Source organism: Pan troglodytes, chromosome 2 (genome assembly GCF_028858775.2).
Source record: "Pan troglodytes isolate AG18354 chromosome 2, NHGRI_mPanTro3-v2.0_pri, whole genome shotgun sequence".
NCBI lineage: Eukaryota > Metazoa > Chordata > Mammalia > Primates > Hominidae > Pan > Pan troglodytes.
The window spans coordinates 145,848,062-145,871,551 of record NC_086015.1 but is presented as its reverse complement, the minus strand read 5'-3'; the positions used below and the strand labels follow the sequence as shown (position 1 = coordinate 145,871,551).

General features: G+C 39.8%; 1 protein-coding gene across 17 annotated transcripts in view; it reads right to left on the bottom strand.

Moving 5' to 3' along the window:
* The window catches only part of PLS1 (plastin 1), a 135,035-nt gene that overhangs the window by 52,628 nt on the left and 58,917 nt on the right, over window positions 1-23,490 (bottom strand). For 7 of the 17 annotated variants that reach the window (XM_054681132.2, XM_054681131.2, XM_054681128.2 and 4 more), the window contains one exon: window positions 15,437-15,721. The exons of 7 other annotated variants lie outside the window; for them this stretch is intronic. The gene's annotated coding sequence lies outside the window, so the exon portion shown is untranslated. Of the gene's footprint in view, window positions 1-3,831; window positions 4,135-15,436; window positions 15,722-17,477; window positions 17,600-21,242; window positions 21,336-23,490 lie in introns of those variants that run through there. 3 more of the 17 variants (XM_054681130.2, XM_063806301.1, XM_016942104.4) reach the window with 3 other exon arrangements.

Sequence of the window (23,490 nt, the reverse complement as noted above, 5' to 3'; positions counted from 1 at the left end):
TGCACTCCACAGAAAGGCTGCAAATTAACAGTGTTTGTGTTGACCTTGCATTTGAAATGATAAAAATAAAACTGGGGTTATATTCTTTGCTCATGCCTATTCAAATTTATATAATTTGTTAATTACATAAAATGTTTTTAGTCTCCTATAACCAGGCAAAAGCAACATGTAAACTTATCAAAAAAGCAATTTACCCATACAACGTTGTTTCCTATCTTTAAAGCTTTGTTTTTATAGCTAATAAGTGTAAAGATGTTGCTTTGAATCCTTTGGCATTAAAATGAAACAAACAGAAAAATATAAAAGGATCTTCAAGATTGTATACAGACAGCTCCTAACTTACGATGATTTGACTTAGAATTTTTCAACTTCACAATGGTGTGGAAGTTACACACAGTCAGCAGAGAGCGGTATGATACTCTCACCATGCTGGGCAGAGGTGGTGAGCCACGTTCAGCCATACGATTACAAGGGTGAACAACCAATACTCTACATTTACCACGTTGTCAGAAAGTTTTGCCCAACTTTAGGATACTGTAAGCATTCTAAGCATGTTTAAGGTATGCAAGGCTAAGCTATGAGGTTCAGTAGATTAGGTATACAAAATATATTTTTTACTTAGGACGGGTTTATTGGAATGGGACTCCTCTAAGTTAAGGAGCATCTGTACTCTCAAAAAAACAAAACAAGATACAGAAAAGTAAGTGTGGCAGGGGAAGGAGAGTGATGGTACCAGCTGTATGTTTATAAAACATTTTCTGGAAGGGTACAAAAAAATGGTAACAGTTGTGATTTTTAAGTTGTTAGTCTCATGGCAATTCAGGGTTGTTTCTATTGCCTTTTTTTTCCTGAAACTGTTCTAAGAAGGGTTTTAGATTCTGCCAATCATAAAGAACTGCTCTGACTAACTTTGGTAAACTTTTAAAAGGCTCAAGGAAGAAATCTGAGGGAGGATGAAAGATCAAATCCAATTTTATCTAAATTTTCAAAAGTCTCTTTTAGAATGTGCTTCTTTAACTTTCCAAATATATATTTGGTTGTGTCACAGTATACTTGAGGATTAGGCGAGGAAGAAAGAGGCTTTAATTGATGAAAGAAGGTTCCACTTAAAATGATTTGTGCTTAAAGTGGAAGTAAATTAGCCAGGCGTGGTGGCACACACCTGTAATCCCAGCTATTCAGGAGGCTGAGGCAGGAAAATTGCTTCAACCCAAGAGGCAGAGGTTACAGTGAGCCAAGATCACGCCATTGCACTCCAGTCTGGGCAACAAGAGCAAAACTCCATCTCAAAAAACAAAACAAAACAAAACAACAACAAAAAAAAAAGAAAAAGAAAAAGAAAAGAAAAGTGGAAGAGGAACTGATCCTCTAGGAGAAATGGAGACTGAGGCAGACTAGGAAGAGGCTTACTCTTCATTATACGCTTTTTGTATTCAGTTTTTTAGACTATCAGCCTACCAAAACAAACAAATAACTGAAAAGCAAAGGCAATTTTGGTAAAACATTTTTTAAAAATGAAACAAATACTAGTGGTCTAAAGATACACATTACTGAATACTGATAATGATAAAATTATATATACAGTACCTATAGTGACCATTTTAAATAAGAGCACCTATGTTTCTTTACAAAGCAAAATCTATGATTAAAATAGTGAAATAATTTATAGCTTTCCACAAAGGCACCTTTTCATTTCCCAGCTATTCTATTTTCCCATCTTCCACAGTGGGCCTGTCACAGGTCACTTGAAATTCTGACTTCTCAAGCTAGCCCCCGACTCGGGTCAGCCAGCTTTTCCCCTTATCCATCCTCCAAAATTTCCTTTTTCCTTTATTCTTCCTCGTCTAGAAATATGAAATATAATGGCAAATATTTATTGAGGGCTTTCAATGGGTCTGGAACTGTGCTAACCTCCTCACATACATGAGTTCACTACGCATTTATCTGCTCTACTGATGGTACAAGCATCATCCCTTACAAATGTATATTTGAGGCCTACAGAGATTAGGTGACCTGCCCAAGGTAGACAAAATAAGAGATTCAAAAGCAAATGTTTTTCTAGTGCCCAAGTTCTTAAGTTCTACATGTAGTTCAATTAGCATTCCTACTCTCTCACGGCAAGCATCATAACTAGTTTTAAAGAAAGGAATGATGACTACTTAACACTAAAATGTGAATAACCAGTAAACCAAGCCTGTAAAGTGTTAATTCTTCCAACTATATTTACATTACTATTTAATCAACATGTATACATCAGTAAAATAAATGAATCACATCTGTTTCTCAAAATCATACTAAATGAAAAAAGCAAACTGCTGAAGTATACATACAGTATACTATTTATTATAAATTATAAAAACACAAAATACTATATATGTTGCTTATGATCCCATACATATGTAGTAAAACTTAAACATACATGAGAATAACACAACAAATTCAGAATAGTGGGGTCTATGTAGAGGGAGGCAAGGAGCAGGGCTTGCAGGGTAGGGCTGAATCTGTTACATCTTTTTTTTTTTTTTTTTTTTGGAGACAAAGTCTCACTTTGTTGCCCAGGCTGGATGGAGTGCAGTGGCATGATCTCAGCTCACCGCAGCCTCTGCCTCCCAGGTTTAAGCAATTCTCCTGCCTCAGCCTCCCGAGTAGCTGGGACTACAGGCACCCATCACCACATCCGGCTAATTTTTTTTGTATTTTTAGCAGAGACAGGGTTTCACCATGTTGGCCAGGCTGGTCTCGAACCCCTGACCTCAAGTGATCTGCCTGCCTCAGCCTCTCAAAGTGCTCGGATTACAGGCATGAGCCAATGTCCCCAGCCTGTTACATATTTTTTAAAGATACAGTTGAAGCAGTTATGGCAAAATGCTAATGTCTGCTCAATCTAGGAAGTGAGTACATGGACATAGGTTATATTGATTCTGTATTTTAGTCTTTTGCTTTAAATAATTCATATTATAAAAAATTATTCTTAAAGAGAAAAAAGGATGCTTCTTAATCCAAAGCCACAAGCCACTAATAAAGGAAAATCAAGCCATAAAAATAATAAAAAATAAAGATGACCAAGAATATGTTTTTGAACAGGAGAAATTTTACCAAGGCTTTAGGAAACTTAACTACTTCAATCTTGAGAAATTAAAATAATTAATATTATTGTGGGAGAATAATTTATTGAAATGTTAAATTGTGTTTATTCTTTTTCCTCCTCAATTAAAGCAATAACACGCTGGGCGTGGTGGCTCACGCCTGAAATCCCAGCACTTTGGGAGGGCAAGGTGGGCGGATCACGAGGTCAGCAGTTTGAGACCAGCCTGGCCAACATAGTGAAACCCCATCTCTACTAAAAATACAAAAATTAGCCAGGTGTGGTGGCACACGCCTATAGTCCCAGCTACTTGGGAGGTTGAGGCAGGAGAATTGCTTGAACCCAGGAGGTGGGGAGGTTGCAGCAAGCAGAGATCGCGCCACTGTACACCAGCTCGGGTGACAATGCAAGACTCCATCTCAAACAAACAAAACAAAACAAAACAGCAATAACACTATAACACTTTCTTATCTGAGGGACTCTGGCAGCACAGAAGGCAAAACCAGTCTAGAATCTGTGGTTCCCTCAGTCTTTGGGAAGAAGCATGAACCTCCTAGAGGGCTTACTTAGGTTGGATGTCCTGGCAATCGGATCAGGGGGAAGAGGCAACCTCTGAGAAACCACTAGATGAGGAAGGCAGAGAGAGGGAAAGATTGCCCCCACGGGGAGGAAGGGAAATCTCTAGGTGCCAGCAAGTAAGACTGCTGCTTGCTGCCCTAGGGGTGGCAGGTGCAACAGAACCTCACCGGAGAGAATCTGCAGACTAAGCCAAGGGGTGTTTCCCAGGTAGCCACTGAAGACCGATGATGGAGAATAGAAGAGCTTCCTCTCAGCCTTTTGCTCTACATTAGACCCAGGACAACAGAGGCTGAGGAGCAGATTCCAGGTGCCTGAGAAAGACTTGGCAGTATTCGGGCAGGATGAAGCATGACAATAAAAATAAAGTTGCTTTAAAGAATATCAAGAAATGTGATCTTTCTTTTATCTGACTTTTATGGAAAAAGACTTGATAGTGTTCCTATGGAGAACTGACTGAGATCAGAGGTTCTAGAATATTTCAGTATCTCTGGTGAGTAGAAGTTCTACTGGTACCCCATGTCCTCTTCTTCTTTGCAAATTATTGTCTCTCTCACCACAGCCCTTCCCTTTTCCTATGTTACTTCCCATTTTCAGCCCTCCATTACAAGTTTACAGATCACAAGGTCACTGAAATAAATCACTATGTGAAAAAAAACAGCTATGAAATAGTTGAAGAATTTTCCTTCTAGTTTAAAGGAAAACCTGGAAAATATTTTCATCTATATGTCTAGCAATCTCCTTATTCAACCACATTTCACAACAGGGAGCTGTATCATTCATTTTGGAAAAAGTATTCATATTCCATATCAACCTGTCCATTTTTTATCAGATTTTCTTTAACTGGAATGTCTACTGACTGTTGAATATAAGTATGAATTGGGATATCATTTATTTTGTTAAATATTAGTCTCCTACTCTACATAACAGCCTTGACTGTCCTTTGGACAAAGGGTAAAATATATGAAAATGGTGCAATATAATTCAAAAATTTCCTGAGCATCCTTCAGCACTAAAATAACTGAGCTCAACTTTTTCATTCATTCACAAGGGACAGCTATGATAGAAAACTTTTCTTAAAAATTGGTCGGGTGCAGTGGCTCATGCCTGTAATCCCAGCATTTTGGGAGGCCGAGGCGGGCAGATCACTTGAGGTCAGGAGTTCGAGACCAGCCTGGCCAACATGGTGAAATCCTGTCTCTACTAAAAATGCAAAAATTAGCCAGGCCTGATGGCATGCACCTATAATCCCAGCTACTTGGGGGGTTGAGGCACAAGAATCGCTTGAACCAGGGAGGTGGAGGTTGCAGTGAACTGAGATTGCGCCACTGCACTCCAGCCTGAGTGACAGAGTGAGACTCTATCTCAAAAACAAACAAAAAAAAGTAATTAATTTGATTGCCAACAGCCTGGATTTGCCAAATCCTGGGCTATTTTAAAAAGACAATTTTATTTTCAAACACATAAAATAATTTCCCACATGCTTAGACAATCCTAGAGACCTCGAGAACTTCAATTATGCACCATTATGAAGTGTTAAGCCAGGAACAGCGCACCGGGGGTAAAGTGACACTGGTTCCAAACTGACTAACTCTTTTGTGATCTTTTTTTTTTTTTTTGAGACGGAATTTTGTTCTTGTTGCCCAGGCTGGAGTGCAATGGCATGATCTCAGCTCACTGCAACCTCCACCTCCCAGGTTCAAGCGATTTTCCTGCCTCAGCCTCCCTGGTAGCTGGGATTGCAGGCGCCCGCCACCACGCCCAGCTAATTTTTTGTATTTTTAGTAGAGACAGAGTTTCACTATGTTGGCCAGGCTGGTCTCGAACTCCTGACCTCAGGCGATCCACCCACCTCAGCCTCCCAAAGTGCTGGGATTACAGGCATGAGCCACGGTGCCCGGCTTGTGATCTCTTAAAGGGAGGCCTGATAATCTCCTACAAAAACAAAAAATAACAATACACTGTTATTTTAACATTGGGACTTTTTTCTGCTTCAGTCTTCCCAAGTATTTACCATTTCATTATACCCCACATTGCCAAATTAATGCGGTCTCGGTTCTCCACTCTCAATTTGACAGCTTGGAAGGCCAATTCCCCCATATCCTTAACGCCTTCCCATTGGCATAAGACTTCATCACCTCTGTCTTTTCCTTTGCTCAGTGTCTTCATTTCTTATGTATTATTCCGTTCATGTACATTAATTTATTCTTGGTTATGTGTTGTGTTGTAATGGTCTTATTTTGCTATTTTATTTTCATCCCACCTTCCTATCATTGTTTGCTCCTTGCAGGTAAAGGATATTTTATATTTTTATATTCCCACTGGCCTTGTGTTGTATATGTGGGGAAAGGTTAGTAAAATTCATTAAAGGTAATATTTCTCTAATATTTCTCTTCACAGAGCATAAGGAGTACTAGATAACAAAGGGCCAAATAAAACAACAGTTTATGGGAAATGTGCCACCAACTGACAAGAGGAGATGAAGAGTTTCTATACGTCAATAACCAGTTCTCTTCATTCACTTACCCATTTATTTATTCAACAACAACTTATTGAGCACTTGTTTGCTGTACCTCTTTACTGTGCTGTGTATTAGAAGCACAAAGACTAATTTGACAGCATTCAAATTTTTTAATCCACATGTTTATACATGGTGTTTCTTCTAAATCTACCAAAATAATTTTTGTTGGGCAGGGGCAGTGGTTCATGCTGTAATCCCCACACTTTGGGAGGCCAAGGCCAGAGGATTGCTTGAGGTCAGGAGTTCAAGACCAGCCTGGGCAACATAGTGAGACTTTGTCTCTACAAAAAAAGAAAAAAAATTTTAAGTTAGCCAGGCATGGTGGTACGCACCTATAGTCCTACTACTTGGGAGGCTGAGATGGGAGCATCACTTGAGCCTAGGAGTTTGACGCTATAGTGAGCTATGATTGTGCCATTGCATTCCAGCCTGGGCAACAGAGCAAGATTCTGTCTCAAAAAAATAATAGTATTTGTAAACTTTTTCCTAATCATTTTACAAAGGAGTTAATGATATAGCCTTCATTCTTCCCTAGGTGAAGCTTTTAAGTTCTGATCCTCTTGTGCAAACACTAGATATATAAACAAAGAAATCTTCTAGCAAAGCAGAGAACAGACAGGGCTTACCTACATCCCCTCCCTACTGCCTCACCACACGGGCCGCCACCATGGTCATCTCCATGACCAGCCACGGTCATTATATTCCCATGCATTTGCAATTTGGGATGGCCTTCAGTGGCTGTCAGACTTGCCACCAAGACTTTTCTACTATTTACTTAAAAGCCCCAACATGTGGCCCCTAGTAAGGGAGTTTAAATTCATTCATTCATGTATTCAACAAATAAATCCTATTTGGCTGGGCTAAATGAAGATATAAAGATGGGTAAGAATCAGTTTCTCCTAAAACTATACTCATACAATATAGTGCTTATCAGGTTCAACTGTTAATGCCTGAAAAGTTTAATTTAAACTGATTTTTTGTAAATAGTACAATCTTATGATTATTGCTCTTTGATGAACAAATTAGAATCATCTTCTAATTCACTTTCTGTTTAAATCTGGATATAAAGGGGTCTCTTTTTATACTATATACCACGTATTATAGGAGTTATTCAGCATATATCATATATGGCTTTGGGTTAGAAGTTTCTGAGCTAGGGCCAGACATGGTGGCTCACACGTGTAATCCCAGCACTTTGGGATGTCAAGGTGGGCAGATCGCTTGAGCTCAGGAGATGGAGACCAGCTTGGGCAACATGGTGAAATCCCATCTCTACTAAAAAAAATACAAAAATTAGCCGGCCGTGGTGGCTTGAGCCTGTAGTCCCAGCCATTCTGGAGGGTGAGGTGGGAGGATCGCTTGAGCACAGGAGGTGTGGGTTGCAGTGAGCCGAGATCACACCACTGCACTCCAGCCTGGGCAACAGAGCCAGACCATCTCAAAAAAAAAAAAAAAAAAGTTTCTGACCTAATTGTAACCAAGACAATTGTATCATATAGAATGGTGATGTGAGAAGGCTAAAAGGGGTGGGTAAGAATATGCATATGTACACACATACTCACGTGCATGCGTTTAAGAGAAAACAAGAATAAGAGAAAGACAAAGACCAAAGACGTGAAGAAAACAGAAACAAGCTCTTGGAAAAGCATTTGGTATGAGAGAGATTCACGTTGCAGCAAAATTATCCTTTCTTCATTAAACCTAAGTGCACGTCAGGGGCGGCAGTTACCAGAATAACAATGTAAAAACATGCAATGACTCAGCAAGTATTTGGTGAAGAAAAATATGGACGCGGACCCAAAAATTGGCTGTACAGAAGGACTTAGAAGAAATAACTTTCCCAAGGAAAGACAACATACTGAAATCAAAGCTGCTGGCACCACAGCTCTGACTTTACTTTTTAACACATGGGATTTGGTCACTCAAACACAGAGGTTCAAATGTTATTTGACTTGTGCAACTGAATGAATGAGCGTGCAGAGTTAGACTTGCTTACTGAATGGTTAAATCAGCATGCCAAAAACAAACAAGCAAACAAAGAAAAACCAACAACAATGTAGCCTCTTCTCACAAGGCCTTTATCCCAGAGTTCTCCCCATTATCCATGGCTAACACCAAACAGGTGCTATTCAGTTTTGAAACCCAAACACTTCAAGTGATCAGTGAGGAAGTACATATTGAAGGGATGGCCTAGGCAAAGAGGGACAATGTGAAACGTGCCTCACCTTGGTTCCCCCGCCTCCTACTCTGTGCCCTCGGCTCCCCTCAGATAGATGCGCTAATGGATTTGCCATGCCTCCGAGGACACAGGCACTGCTCCCTCACTGCAGCTTGTCCAAGGGGCACAAAAATCTTTGCCTCTTTGTTGGTAGAGCCAAGGTTAGTAAGTTTTCTTAGCTGGAAAATAGGAAACTAGATTAAAAGTATATATAAAAGGTGCAAAGTAGGATTTACTGACCAATGCACAATAAAAAGTATCAATAGAAGACTGACTGGAACTATTTGTAGGGGTGAAAGAAAGGGAATGACTTAGTCCCCAGTACTTTCCTAAAGCCTTAAGTCCTCTCTAAATCCAACACTGGGTGAATATAGATAACTTGTAAGCTGAGGAAATTAGAATCTACGAAGTGGGAATCAGTTCTTCTGAGGACCTGCTGAACAATGATGCCCCATGGCCCCAAGCTCAGCAAGACTTCCAATCTACAGCCATGAACATTCTTCCTGGTTCCTGAAGTCCTGGATGAAGAAAGAGGCCCCTCCCCATTTGACTCCCCAACCTTTACCCCTTCCTTAATGTGTCCATAATGCCTACCCCCTGGAAATCCCATCCATGTCTCTAAGCCTACAAGGGCCAGGCAGGAAGTCAGAAGTGTGATTCAGGCCTGGTAGGGGATGGGAAGGGCTCTGACAAGGAGCAGCCACTGCTGAACTCCTGTGGACTATTGCCAAGAGAAATGAGGCCCAGGGTTGCCAGATCTTCTGATTTTTCAAAGAAAGTCAGAGATCAATATTTTTACGTGAAATTTGATTTTTAAGCTTTGGCAAACAATTTGAATTATTATAAAGCACTGTGTGTGCCAGATGAGTCCTTCAGTCTATTAAGTTTGGTTCCTCACCTTCTTGATTCTGTTCATTCATTGGCCTCCCAGGGAGCCTTGATGGAAATGCTGTGTGTTTCTTTAGAAACACTCCCATCAGCTGGGCACAGTGGCACGTGCCTGGAGTCCCAGCTACTCAAAAGGCTGAGGTGGGAGGATTGCTTGAAGCTAGGAGTTCGAATCCAGCCTGAGCAAGACAGTGAGACCCCCTTGTCTCCATCTCTTTGTTTTTTGGGTTTTTTTTTTTTTTTTTTTTTTTGAGACAGAGTTCCTTTCTTGTCATCCAGGCCGCAGTGCAATGGCACAATTTTGGCTCACTACAACCTCTGCCTCCTGGGTTCATGTGATTCTCCTGCCTCAGTCTCCAAAGAAGCTGAGATTACAGGTGCACATCACCATGCCCAGCTAATTTTTGTATATTTTTAGTAGAGACGGGGATTCATCATGTTGGCCAGGCTGGTCTCGAACTCCTGACTTCAGGTGATCCACCTGCCTCGGGCTCCCAAAATGCTGGGATTACATGCGTTAGCCACTGTGCCCGGCCCTGTCTCCATCTCTTAAAAGTAAAGAAAAGAGAAAAGAAAAAAGAAAAAGAAATGCTTCTGTCAAATTAGCTCACTGAGGGCCAGAAGAAAACATTTGCTCTCTAAATTTGTCAAAACCCAACCTCAGTTTTATACCACTCATCATATCCCTGAACCCAATAAGGGGTATTTCCAATTGTCACCCCCTCTGAAAGATGAGGGGCCAGCAGGTCACAAGCCTATTAACCACAGAGACTTTCCCAGCTCAGGCAACTGGGCCTGCCTAGCATCCCAGGATCTTTTTCTTCTCATTTAGTATTTATATCCCATCTACTGTCCCCTACCCCTACTGCCACTTTAGGCCTTCTCTGGCTCTCTGGGAAAATTCAACACATGAGTATTACCCAAGTCCCCATCATTATAATGTCTGTATTAACACTTCGAGTGTAATTTCCTCAACATGTTTTATTTTCTCCTTCAGAAACTGTTTCCCTTCTTCTGGCAACAGTCCTAACTTTAGTTCTGATGTTCCCCCTGTAATGATACATCCATGCCATTTTTGGCTGAGGTTCCAGGTCCAAGCCACGCAGCACATCGTATTCCCCAGCCACAGTGATTTTGCTTTAGGAATAGGCATAAAATCCAGCTGGAGCCAACAAGACGTAACAAGGCTTTTGTAAAGCGTTATATAATGAGAATCCCCACATGATCCCCTGAATCAGAGAGGAAGTAGAGGTCAGAGCAGCTGCAGCCATCATGCCTCCAACAAAGAGAGAACACAAGGCTAAGAAGAAGCCAAAACCAGACAAAGATTAGCCGGGCATGGGGGTAGGCACCTGTAGTCCCAGCTACTCAGGAGGCTGAGGCACAAGAATCATTTGAACCTGAGAGGCAGAGGTTGCAGTGAGGTGAGATCATACCACTGCACTCCAGCTTGGGCGACAGAGCGAGACTCAGTCTCAAAAAAAAAAAAAAAAAAAAAAGAAGAAGCCAAAACCAACACTGCAGAAAACAAACAGTAAAGACAAGACACATTCTGGCAGGGTAGTCACGAATTCAGAGTCCTGAATCCCACTGTGGTTTTTTTCTTTCTTTTGGTGGTTACTCAAAACAATTTATTAAAAGCCATTTAAACTGGGTTTCTATTGCTTTGAGCAACAAGTGTCTAAACGAATATATAGAGACAAAAACAAACAATCTACATGAAGAAAATGAGAGGCAAGTCACTTCCTCAAAGGATGGAGAATATTTGGGCATTCTGAATTGGGAAAGAAAATTAACTATAATTATATTTTCCAAATAAGTTTATATCTAGATAATAGGCATTACTTTGGTCATAATTTGTATTTTACCACCACCTCACCTAATCCCAGAAACTCAGTGCATCAGTGAACCACAGAAGTCAGTTTATAGTTGCTCCCACATTGATCAGCAGTATTAAAGATTATATTCATAGCCTAAGGGTCTCTAGACCTAGACCTATGACTGCTTTGTACCTTTTCTTCCCTTTCCCTTCATTCAGAAAAATTCTTCCTATTCACTTTTTTTTTTTTTTTTGAGACAGAGTCTCGCTCTGTTGCCCAGACTGGAGTTCAGTGGTGCAATCTCAGCTCACTGCAAGCTCCATCTCCCAGGTTCAAGCAATTCTCCTGCCACAGCCTCCCTAGTAGCTGAGATTTCAGGCATGAGCCACCATGCCTGGCTAATTTTTTGTATTTTTAGTAGAGATGGGGTTTCATCATGTTGGTCATGGCTGGTCTCGAACTCCTGACTTCAGGTGATCCACCCGTCTCAGCCTCCCAAAGTGCTGGGATTACAGGCGTGAGCCACCATGCCTGGCCTTTTTTTTTTTTGACATAGGGTCTCACTCTGTTACCCAAACTGGAGTGCAGTATCATGATCATGGTTCACTGCAGCCTGGAACTCCAGGGCTCAGATGATCCACCTCAGCCTCCCGAGTAGCTGGGACTACAGGCGTGTACCACCAAGCACGGCTCCTATTAACTTTTAATTCACCTTCAGCTAAAGATGACAAAGTGAGTAGTAATATATTATGAGAAATGGGCAGGTCTTTCTGACATGAGGCAGGGCAGGGCAATCTAGCTGCAATGACATACAAAGTCAATAAATCGTTAAAATCAGGAAACTTCTAAAGTATTGCATGTAAAGAGAAAAAAGCAATTTACTTAGTATCTGAGAGTAAAAAATATATATGTCCAAGATGTTTGCAGATTTATCCAACATCCTACCAAAAACAGGTACACTGAGTGGCAAGTCCCTTTAAGTTAGTTAGATTTCCAAAGTGGTGCCTGACCCAGGTCTCAGTAAGACCCACACTATAGTTTGCTGTGTGGCATGATAATGTGCTTTCAAAGCACAAAGGGAACAAGAAGGATGTATGGCAGACAATTCAGGAGTGAATGAAGCTGAAGAAATTAAAAACTCTCCATTCATTTTTGTACAGGCATTTTTATATATGGTCAGATATCTAACATAGGTACAGCTTCTCAAAAAAGTTGGCCTGAAATAAACCTTATGTAGGAACATTAGAAATGAGAGCTTCTTTATCAAATCTATTTGTTGCTTTTATTATTGTTTTGAAGTTCCAGTTGACCATAATAATGTCACTATATTGCTACTCATAATCACACAAGCTGCCCAATTCTCTATTTTCAAATCCTGGAGGAGGAAAATATTCCAAAAACTGATGCCTCCCGCAACTGAATTTTCTCGTCTTTTTTAGTTTGTTCCATTAAACTATACTTCAATTTCCTTCATGAGATCACAGCCGTAACAATTTTAGTTAAACCTTTACCTATAGACTCCAAACCTTTCAACAATCTTGATTTCCCACTACATCCTGAAAAAGGCCTCCTCTTTCTCCTGAGGCCTCTTCCGTATTGTTCTACAACTTTCCTTCATGCCATTTCCTGTCCCTAGAAACTCTATTCTCCCACAGCCATTCTTTACCCCCACTCAAAGCAAAGCTCAAATTCCACCATGAATTTTTTCCTTCATTGCCCTCATTTCATTTCAGAACAGATTTATTGAGAACATCTAAGGTGCTAGGTGTTGTGCCTAGTGTTGGAGGCAATCAAATGGTGACTCACACACAGACCTGACTCAAAGAGTTTACAACTTAGTAAGGGAGTCAATGAACCAAAGATGACAGCAATGGCAAACACATGACTCCCTTATCCACTGCAGACATCCCTCACCAATTGCAGTTCTTTCTCACTGAGCCTTGAGTGGTTCAGGATCCCTTTTCAACACAGTCCTCCACACAGCCCCTACTAGAGAGTCAGCTCTCAAAATGAACTAGAACCCCTGTACAGTCTAGAATGAAATAAGTAGGAAAGAAAGAATCATCTGACTAGAAGATTCAAGGAAGGCTTTCTAGAGTAGGTACCAATTGGCTGAAAAAATGAATTGAAAAATGAACGGGCATGAGGTCAGGAGTTCGAGACCAGTCTGGTCAACATAACGAAACCCCGTCTCTACTAAAAATACAAAAAATTAGCCGGGTATGGTGGTGTGCACCTGTAATCCCAGCTACTTGGGAGGCTGAGGCAGAAGAATCGCGTGAACCCGGGAGGCAGAGGTTGCAGTGAGCCAACATTGTGCCATTGCACTCCAGCCAGGGCAACAGTGCGAGACTCTGTCTCAAGAAAAAAAAAAAAAAAGAAAAGAAAAAGAAAAAGAAAAATGAACAGGCAGACTAAAAAAGATGCAAACCCCAGCTAAGGGAGAAAAACCTTACTGGTCTTCCCAACAGACCACTCATAATCTGACAAATGGAGTTCTTGACTATTTATATTGTATTATAGCATCTTATCACCTTGTAATTTTTAAGTATAGAAGAAATATGATACACCATTATCCTAAAGAAACTCCTAAGGTGATAAGTTGATGCAATACAATATAGATTTTAGTTAACAACATCACTTTTAATTTCTCAGTGGCAATGATGGTGATGATTCTATTAAAAAAATGTCACTTCTTTAATTTTAATTAAAGGCTTTAATTCCGGAAAGCCTTTAATTTTCCGTTAGTCTTTTTGACTATTGGTAATTTGCATATCTGGCACATGAAAAATCACCACTCCCATCTCCAAACACACCTACATGCTACACCTTGTATTTAGAGCAGGCCAACATTGGCCAACTTAAGGACTCTCCCTTTTTCCACCCAAATAGGTCAAAAATGCATTTCTTCTTATGTACCTTAGAAAAGAAGGGATATTCTCACTCCCTCCAAGCCATGCTTTCTAAGAAGGAATTTTCTATGACTTCCAGGACTCTTAGCTTCATCTGTGTCGCCTTACCTACTGACAGTGGAAAGATTTAATCTTCCTACTTGCTATTTGTGCCAATTAAGGTATTTTCACTATAAGCAACAAACAAACCTGATTCTGGTAACATTTATCAAAAAAATAATGAACTAGATTCAGGGCATTGACTCAAAGAATCAAGAGAGAGTTGAAGAAATAGACTCCCAAAGAACAGGCGCCAGACAGCTCCACGGAGCTCCACAGTAAGAATTATGATGTGCTGCTTTGCAGCACTGTCTCCAGATGCCTCTGCTGCTATCTGAGGATGACAGTCTAGTTCCCAGGATGTTGTGTGATTGGCAGAGCTTCAGCAACATGCCCATGCCTGTAGTAAAGGGATATCAAGAAGACAAGACCTAAAGCTATGGAGAAACTTTTTCCTATACTCATTTGCCTTCTGTAGTCTTTTTATTTGCATGAAGCAAAGATGAAGTTTTAAATCTGAATCCTAAGCAAATGCAAGCATGCCGTCCTAAGAATCTTCTCCTGACCTGAACTCATTGCATCCAATCAAAAACACATGAAGGTTCTATAAACATGGCTCATAAAATCTCCCCCTAGCTCCCTATCCAAAAAACACAAAAGACAGCACTCATGCCTCATACACAGTGGCAGTCCACACACAGCAAGTGAGACTTCCCTTACCCCTTTAATAACAGGCATTCATGGGCGTTCACTATAGGCCAAGCACTGTTCTAAGTACTACATGTATTGACTCATTGAATCTTCACAGCAGCTCTCTGAGGTTGATATTATTACAGTTCGCACTTTAGAATTAAAGAAATTGAGACCAAAAGCTTCACATAAGTGGCAGAGCTGGGCTCTGAACCCAAGGAGTCTGCTAAGTCCAGATCCTTAATTATATAATACCTTCATATTGGTGGTCTCCATCAAGCCCCTTCCATGCCTACATCTTATGTTGTACCCCCTAAGACCTTCTCCTGTTAGAAGCTGCCCTAGAACCTGACTTGTCGGTACAGAACTGCCAGGGTGAAGTGTGGGCAGAATGTGACCTGTCTTATGATACTCAGGGAATGGATTAAAAGATTTAAATGAGCTTTGTGAAAATGACACAAATTTTTAAATCATTTTTTTTTCCTCTGAAAAAGTACCTTGTTCCTATTTTCTATGTATTATTTAGTAACAGGAAATTATACATTAGAGATTATGCTCAGACTGTAACTCCCCATAATGACAAATATCTCATTCAGAACGAATGCCTCAAGACCAACACTAAAGAACTGTCAGAGAGCAGGAAGCTGTGAGTCATTTCCAAGTGCTCTGGAATAACCCAGGTATTACCTCCTGGTTTGTAATCCTCTTTCCTCCAGTTCTAGCTGGGAATTTCAATGCAAATCATTCACAGCAACACAAGAGAGATTCTGATGATCCAACTTGAGTCTGAGTGAGCAGAGGAGTCCTACCCAGCGTGCTTCCAAGTCAGGGTTTAAACTTTAACCTCTAAAACACACATTGGTTAAAACTTGAAGTTTTTCACTCTTTACAGCGATTTCAAACAGTGCTTTTCAGAGTTGCAAGTCTGAGGTACTGCATTTTGCAACCTACACAATCCAACGCTGGCCTTCCCTATTAAAAGACAAAAGAAGGAATTGTCTTATACATGCATGTTTTTTCAAGGATTCATAGAAGTATTTCCTAAAATCCTAAGTTTCGATAGGTTATGGATTTGAAAAGGTACTGAAAAATATCAATCACAAAGAATGCCATAACAAATAATTAACTATCAAATTATTAACACAATTTACTTAAAGAATACAACTAATTAATAAATCTATGTTTTATAATTATTTTAATAGTCTGAATGCCACCACTGAATGATTCTATCAAATGGGTTAGAGTTTGGAAGGATTCTACCAAATAGGTTAGAGTTTTTCCTACTCGCAAAAGATGGATGCCCCTTAGGGAAACCAGATATTTGCCAGAGAACTACGAAGTAATTATACCTTTTGCTTCTGGAGAAGTAAAGTGGTGCCCACTACCAACTCTGGAAATTGTTTCTCACTAGTATCTTGGCATTAGAAAAATTGGTAACTGCACTTCATCAAGCATTTTATACTTTCCAAAGCAGTTCCACATCCATTACCTCATTATTAGATGATGTTACCCTCATAAATGAATCACGACACTCAAGTTTAATGATTTCTAACAGTTATAAAGTCCTGTCAACACTCCTCACTCCACAATTAAGAAAAACAGCATTTAGATTGAGGGGTAAAATTATATGCTTCACATTCCAGAACAAGTCATTGACAATGCTGAGTAAGAGTATGCACATCAAAAGAGGACTTTAAATAAAAAACTACTAAAGAAGTCAGGCACCGTGGCTCACGCCTATAATCCCAGCACTTTGGGAGGCCAAGGCAGGAGTATCGCTTGAGCCCAGGAGTTTGAGACGAGCCTGGACAACACAGAGAGACCCCATCTCTATGAAAAATAAAAATAAATTAGCCAGGCGTGGTGACATGCACCTGTGGTCTTAGTTACTCAGGAGGCTGAGGTAGGAGAATCCCTTGAGCCTGGGAAGTCGAGGCTGCAGTGAGCCATGATCATATCACTGCACTCCAGCTTGGGCGACAGAGTGAGACCCTGTCTCAAAAAAAAAACAACAAAAAAAAACCTACCAAAGAAAACCACTGTCATTTTACAGGCCTAAGAGGTTCAAGCCAAAATTAAGACATAATAGGCATTAATGTTTATATGCCATGGGTTGTATAACTTTAGAAATAAAAGAAGAGGTCAGGTGCAGTGGCTCACACCAGTAATCCCAACACTTTGGGAGACTGAGGCGGGAGGATCACCTAAGGTCAGGAGTTCGAGACCAGCCTGGCCAACATGGTGAAATCCCATCTCTACTAGAATACAAAATTAGCTGGGCGTGGTGGTACATACCTGTAATCCCAGCAACTTGGGAGGCTGAGGCAGGAGAATCGCTTGAACCCAGGAGGTGGAGGTTGCAGTGAGCCAAAATCATGCCACTGCACTCCAGCCTGGGTGACAAGAGCGAAACTCCATCTCAAAAGAAAAAAAAAAAAAAAATGAAATGAAGAAATTAACAAGAGCAGAACTACTGTAGGAGATCTTAGCTGTTGATAGTTTTAAAGAGAATTCAACTAATATATTCTATAACTCCCAGATTATGTTCCTTATTTTCCTAAACTAAATCAAAGTTAGCTCTACGCATACTCAGTATTAGAAGACCAATGCTAGTTGTTATGTAGATCCCTCTCCATTCTTTGATGTATACCAGGACCCCAGAACTTATATAAGAGGAAAAACTGGACTCCTTTTGTCATCAGTGAGCGTAGCCTTGCTTCAGTCTTACCAGGGCTACTTCAGGAGGTTCATTTCTGCTCGACCTTTCTCCATCCAGTATTTGGCTCTTATCTGATGCCCATCATAGGCCATAACCACAGCTTCAATGCATTCCTATCAAATACAGCCAACCTGGCAATGCATTTAACAAGAAATATCTTGCTTAAGACTTTGTGGAGAAATCAAGAAGAAAAATTTACTTTACACACCACTGGGCAAAACTGCAAAATTTCCTTTAACTGTTCTATCTTTCTCCAAAGCTCTTCTCTGCAAGAGAGCCACCTCCTCTCTGATCACTCTAAAACTCTCTACCCTGACACAACTCCTGGCCCTTCCTTTCTGGGCTCCAGTCTCCCCTTCTCCAAGGCCTTGTTCCCTCAACCTCCATCTCAACAGCTTTTCTTATGTTAAGGAATTTAATTCTTTCCTCAGCTTCTACAATTTGCAACCTCTCTCACCCATCATTGCCCTTAACAAATACAACTTCCACCTAAAGATCCAACTCTTTTGGGAGGCAATAGGAAGACAGCAAATAACAAAAGAAGGCTGGGAACAGGCTCATGCCTATAATCCTGGGTGGGAAATGGACTGGGTGAAGGATGGTGGTGGGGTAGGCAGATCACCTGAGCTCAGGAGTTCAAGACCAGCCTGGGCAACCTGGCAAAACCCTGTCTCTACAAAAAATACAAAAATTAGCCCAGTGTGATGGTGCTTCCCTGTAGTCTCAGCTACTTGGAGGGGTGAGGTGGGAGGATCACTTGAGCTCCCAGTAGGTCGAGGCTGCAAAGCTGAAAATATCACAGATCTATTCAAACTATATTTTTAAATGGCCATTAAGCTAAATGAAAATTCAAATAACAATGAAATATTAATACCATTGTTTTGCTCAGAAAATTAACCATACTTTTAAAGGGATAATAATCGGATTATATGTTCTGGGAAACAGAGACCCTGACATATGGGGCACAGACTGACAGACCACACTGATGGGGTGAAAACTGGAACAAACTTTGTAGCACAATTTAGCAGCAATGGATTCAAAAGCCTCAAATTAACAAGGCTTTCTTCAAAAATGTTGATGAAACAATTCCATTTGTAGGAATTATTCTACAGAAGTATTCCAAAATGAGCGGAGAAATTTTGGTATAGATCTTTACTTCATTTTTACTTAAAATAATGGAAAATGAAAACAACCTAAACTTCTAAAAAATAGATAATTTATTTAATAATATATGGTAAATCTCCCAATAAAAGGAATATCAGATAGTAATTAAAAATCATGTTCTCAAAGAATATGGAAAAAAATTCACCATATACTATCAGGTTTCCAAAAAGGAGATTATCAGTAAGTATAGTATATTCCCAACTTTGTTTAAAGTATACACCTGTGCAAAGAAAAAAAGACAGGTTAGACAGAGGTGATAAGGGAAACATGTAGAAATGTTTAATAAAATACAAATCTTTAAATATTTTCAATAGATACATGATCTAGAGCAAGCAAAAGAAACCTCCAGAGCCAGATATGAAGTGGGAAGCTGCATAAGAGTAGGGCAACACTCACAACTCAAGGGAGTGAGACCCTCAGATCCTGAACACAGCAGAAAGTTAGAAGTAGAACAGAAAGGCCAAAACTGGGAAGAGGCAGTCCTGTCTGTAAAGTGGTATACTTAACACATACTACAGATAGAAAAAAACAAAAAGGCACCCAGGAGAAATCTGAACCCCAAAGCTGCCCTAGGTGTCAGGGGGAGCCTGAATTCACACCATCTCCCCTAAAGAAACCCAGAACCCAAGAAACCAACGAAACCATAAGGATCTCACAAAGGCAAAAGCAGAAGTGCTCTGTAGGAAGACCGCCACCACCCAGAGTACACACTGGACTCCAGCTGAAGATAGTGCTCTTAAGACAAAACTTACACAGACAAAAATTACGAACTGTAAGAATCCATCAGCATGAAAGTAAGAGACTTCCAAACTGGGAATCTCAAAAAGGACTTTGTAATAAATATGTCTAAATTTTTCAGAGATTAAAACAAAAAGGAATTCATAAAAACAGAAAATGTTTAAAAAGAAAATTATATATCTTTTAAAAAGAACAGGATATATATATTCATACATATATATAAATGATAATAGGAGCTATTTTGGGGATGAGGGTGGTGAGATTATGAATGCCTTAATTTTTTTCTATATACTTGTATATTTCCAACAATGACCAAATATTACTTAACATAAATATATATATTATTTATCTATATATAATATAGATATATAGATAATACATATATAGAGAGATATATAGATATATAGATATTATATATCTATATATAATATAGATATAATATAGACAGATTATATATATATAATATATATATATATATATATATATATATATAATCACTCTGGGTCTCTGTCACCCAGGCTGGAGTACAGTGGTGTAATCATTAGCTCATTGCAACTTCAAACACCTGGGCTCAAGCCATTCTCTCACCTCAGCCTCTCAAAGCTAGGACTACAGGCATGCACTACCATACCTGGCTAAATGTTTTGTTTTGTTTTTGTTTTTTGTAGAGACCAGGTCTCACTCTTTTAACCAGGCTGGTCTCTGTAGGCATGGGCTGTCACCAGGCCCAGCTCAAATATTACTTTTATAACAGACAAGAGAGGAAGAAAAAAAGTGAAGATTCACACAACTATTCCCATATGATGGCTAAAAAGAATTTTTGAGAAATTAAGGGCATAAACCTTGATAAACTACTACAATAAATCCAAACTGGCCTCTAAATGAATGCCCCTACAACCTAGCCAAATCCACATCAGACACCACCCAACCACACACTCCATACCACATGCTGCAATCAAACTGAGCACATCAGCAGATCCCATACATGTTATTTTTAAATATTAACCCTCTATACATGCCCTTTTCCTGAAATTCTCTTCATCCTTTCTTCACCCTTTAAAGTCTTGGTAATCATTCCAGATCCAATGAAATACCATTTCTCTTGTGTAGTCTTCCTCAAATCCTTCAGCCTGAATAAGCAATCATATTACTCAGTGATGTCAAAGGAACTCACTGAGCCTTCTGATTAATGCCATTTTGCACACAGTACTTTCTGTTCATCCTGCCTTCATCAAGGACTACACATTCTTGGAAATAAGAGACATCTTTTTTCAGGTTATCTCTGAAAACTGTCAAAAGCATTATTTATCCATAGTTGTTGCTTGATAAAAATTTGTTGTATGAACCCAAGTACAGAAAGTCACTAAAACCCTACCAAAAGATAAATTCAAGAAAATCATCTTCTTAGTTCATTTTTTCTCCCATACCTTCAGAGAAGTGAAGTAGATTCATCTGCCCACTGTTTGCTTATATCCACTTAAACAATATACATTTCAAATAATATTAGCAGGATGTTAAATTCTTCTGGTCTTGTATTGTTTCCTGTCTCTGACATGCCATGTATGTAATCACACTTATTTCCTCTATTGTATAAAATTCTCCCAGTCAATTTTAATCAATAGCTTAAAATATTTTCCAATGAGCAGTCTGCAGCAGACTTGGTTTTTCGAGGCTTCGTTAGACACTTGAAATACATGTAGAACTAGTAATATAAAATGGCTCTCAATTCAATTCAATTAAGTAAATAGTTTATGACTGCTTAGTGTTTAACACTATGTCAAACATCATAGGGGATATAGAAAAAATATTAGATTTATTCTCTACACTTAGAAAGTTTAAATTCATTCATTTATTCATCCAGCCAACACTTACTAAGAACTGCCTGTGCACTCAGTCATATGCTAAGCACTGCGAAGGGCATCAAGAAGTTTAATTTCTGGTCTAGAGATTCCACGAGCTTTCAAACTAGTTGGGGGGATGTAAGAAAAACAAATTAGTAAGCTAAACAGCAATGTTAGTATAAGTGTAATCAATAAAATTCACCATCTGGTACAGTCTAGACACAGAGAATTAAGGAGGTGAGATGAAGAAGAGGTGTCCGTATATTCAAATGATACAGAAAGTATTCAAAGGAGAAGTAGGAATTGGAGAAAAGCAATGTTATCTCAAGTGTAATGGAGTAAAACAGCTAAATTATAACTTACTCTTTGACAATCCGAACCCATTCCCTCTACCATTCCACTACTAAAACCAAGTGGACTTGAAGGGGATTCAGGGTCTTAATGAAGGGACCCCACAAGGACCTCATTATTACAGACTAAGGGGAAATTCAGACACTTCAGATGTCAGCAGGGAGGGACAACCACACCCAGGGACTACACAAAGTCTCAGCAGAAGCTGGTTTAAGAGAAATGACAGCCCTGAACTCCTCACCCTCCTATCCATGCTATGATACGACGAAGTTTCTGAAAACGTACTGCTACCACCCAGGGATGACAACTGAGCTCAGCCTTAAATGACTGAGTTTTACTTGTATGTTTTACCCTAAGGAAGTCTTCTATTATATAAGTACCGATGATAGAAATTACGTTATAATAAACATAAAGATAGGCCAGCTGTGGTGGCTCACACCTGTAATCCCAGCACTTTGGGAGGCCGAGGAGGGCAGATCACCTGAGGTCGGGAGTTGGAGACCAGCCTGACCAACATGGAGAAACTCCGTCTCTACTAAAAATACAAAATTAGCCAGGCGTGGCGGTGGATGCCTATAATCCCAGCTACTCAGGAGGCTGAGGCAGGAGAATCACTTGAACCGGGGTGGCAGAGGTTGCAGTGAGCTGAGATCGCACCATTACACTCTAGCCTGTGCAACAAGAGCAAAACTCCATCTCAAAAATAAAATAAAATAAAATAAAATGAAGATAAGTGTTTCTTACACACCTAAATTTTGAGGCCTGGGAATTCATCCTTGTTACAGAGTTATAAATCAAATATAATACAAGCTAGTACATCATTACATTCCAAAATGAATATTGAGAAAATGTGCCTCAGAGAAACAGATGGTATGGCTAGAAAGAGTTTAAAGACACATGCTAAACACCATTCCCAGGCATCCTTTTTAGAGCACTCAAAAGCAGGCATGTTTCCGCCAACCCTGAAGTGTCACTGTTGTCCCTGTGTTCAGAGACAGACCAATTAAGAGGGCCACAGTTACTACAGGTGTCAACCCTTCATGGCAGCACTTCTGCCTTCTCAACACCCTATGCTTTCTTGCCTTCAACTGAGCTTTGAAACGTGGCAGATCCAGGATGCCATGCTGGCTTTACATCTTACCAGCTGTGCAATCTGGGGTATCTGACCTCTCTGGATCTCACTTTTTAGAGTGGAAGAAATAATACCTATCTCATAGCGTTGTCAGGATCAAATGAGAAAGCACATGTGAAAGGCCAGGCACTATTTTATTGCCTCTTTCAGGAGATTGCATGCTTAAAACGACTTAATTATAGAATAAAAAGTTTTATTCTCTAGGAATTTTGGAATCTCAGGTTAAGCGAGCAGATAGACAGGTATGTTGGGGAAAAGGGATCCCCTGGCCCCCTACACTCACATCTCACACACGGATTGCAACTATCACCTTTTCCGATGGCGCTGGCTAGCTTCTTCGAGAGCAGTGACAGCAGGAGGATGAGTAGAGGAATAAAGAATGGAGAAAGAGTTCTTGGCCATTAAAGCAGCTCTAAATCTCATATATATAGAGAGGGGGGGGGGGGTGGGGGGGCCTGGCATGTTGTTTATCTACAGATAAAAAGTATTAATCAGGATGATGGAATCTGGGATAACCTTTAACTTTCTACTTTCTTTTCCATATTTAATTACATATCCTGAATACACATACACATATACACAGGGGAAAACTACACTCAATTTTTTGGACTGTTCCTTCACAGGCTTTTCACAGGCTTTTTCTTAAAACATAATTTACACAAAACTATCCACCTTTGCATATTACATTGTAAGTATTTTCCCATGATGTTAAAGCTTTTCATGATCATTTTTCTAAACTATAAATTGATTTTTAATAGCTTTAAGGTATAATTGACATATGCTAAGCTGCACATAT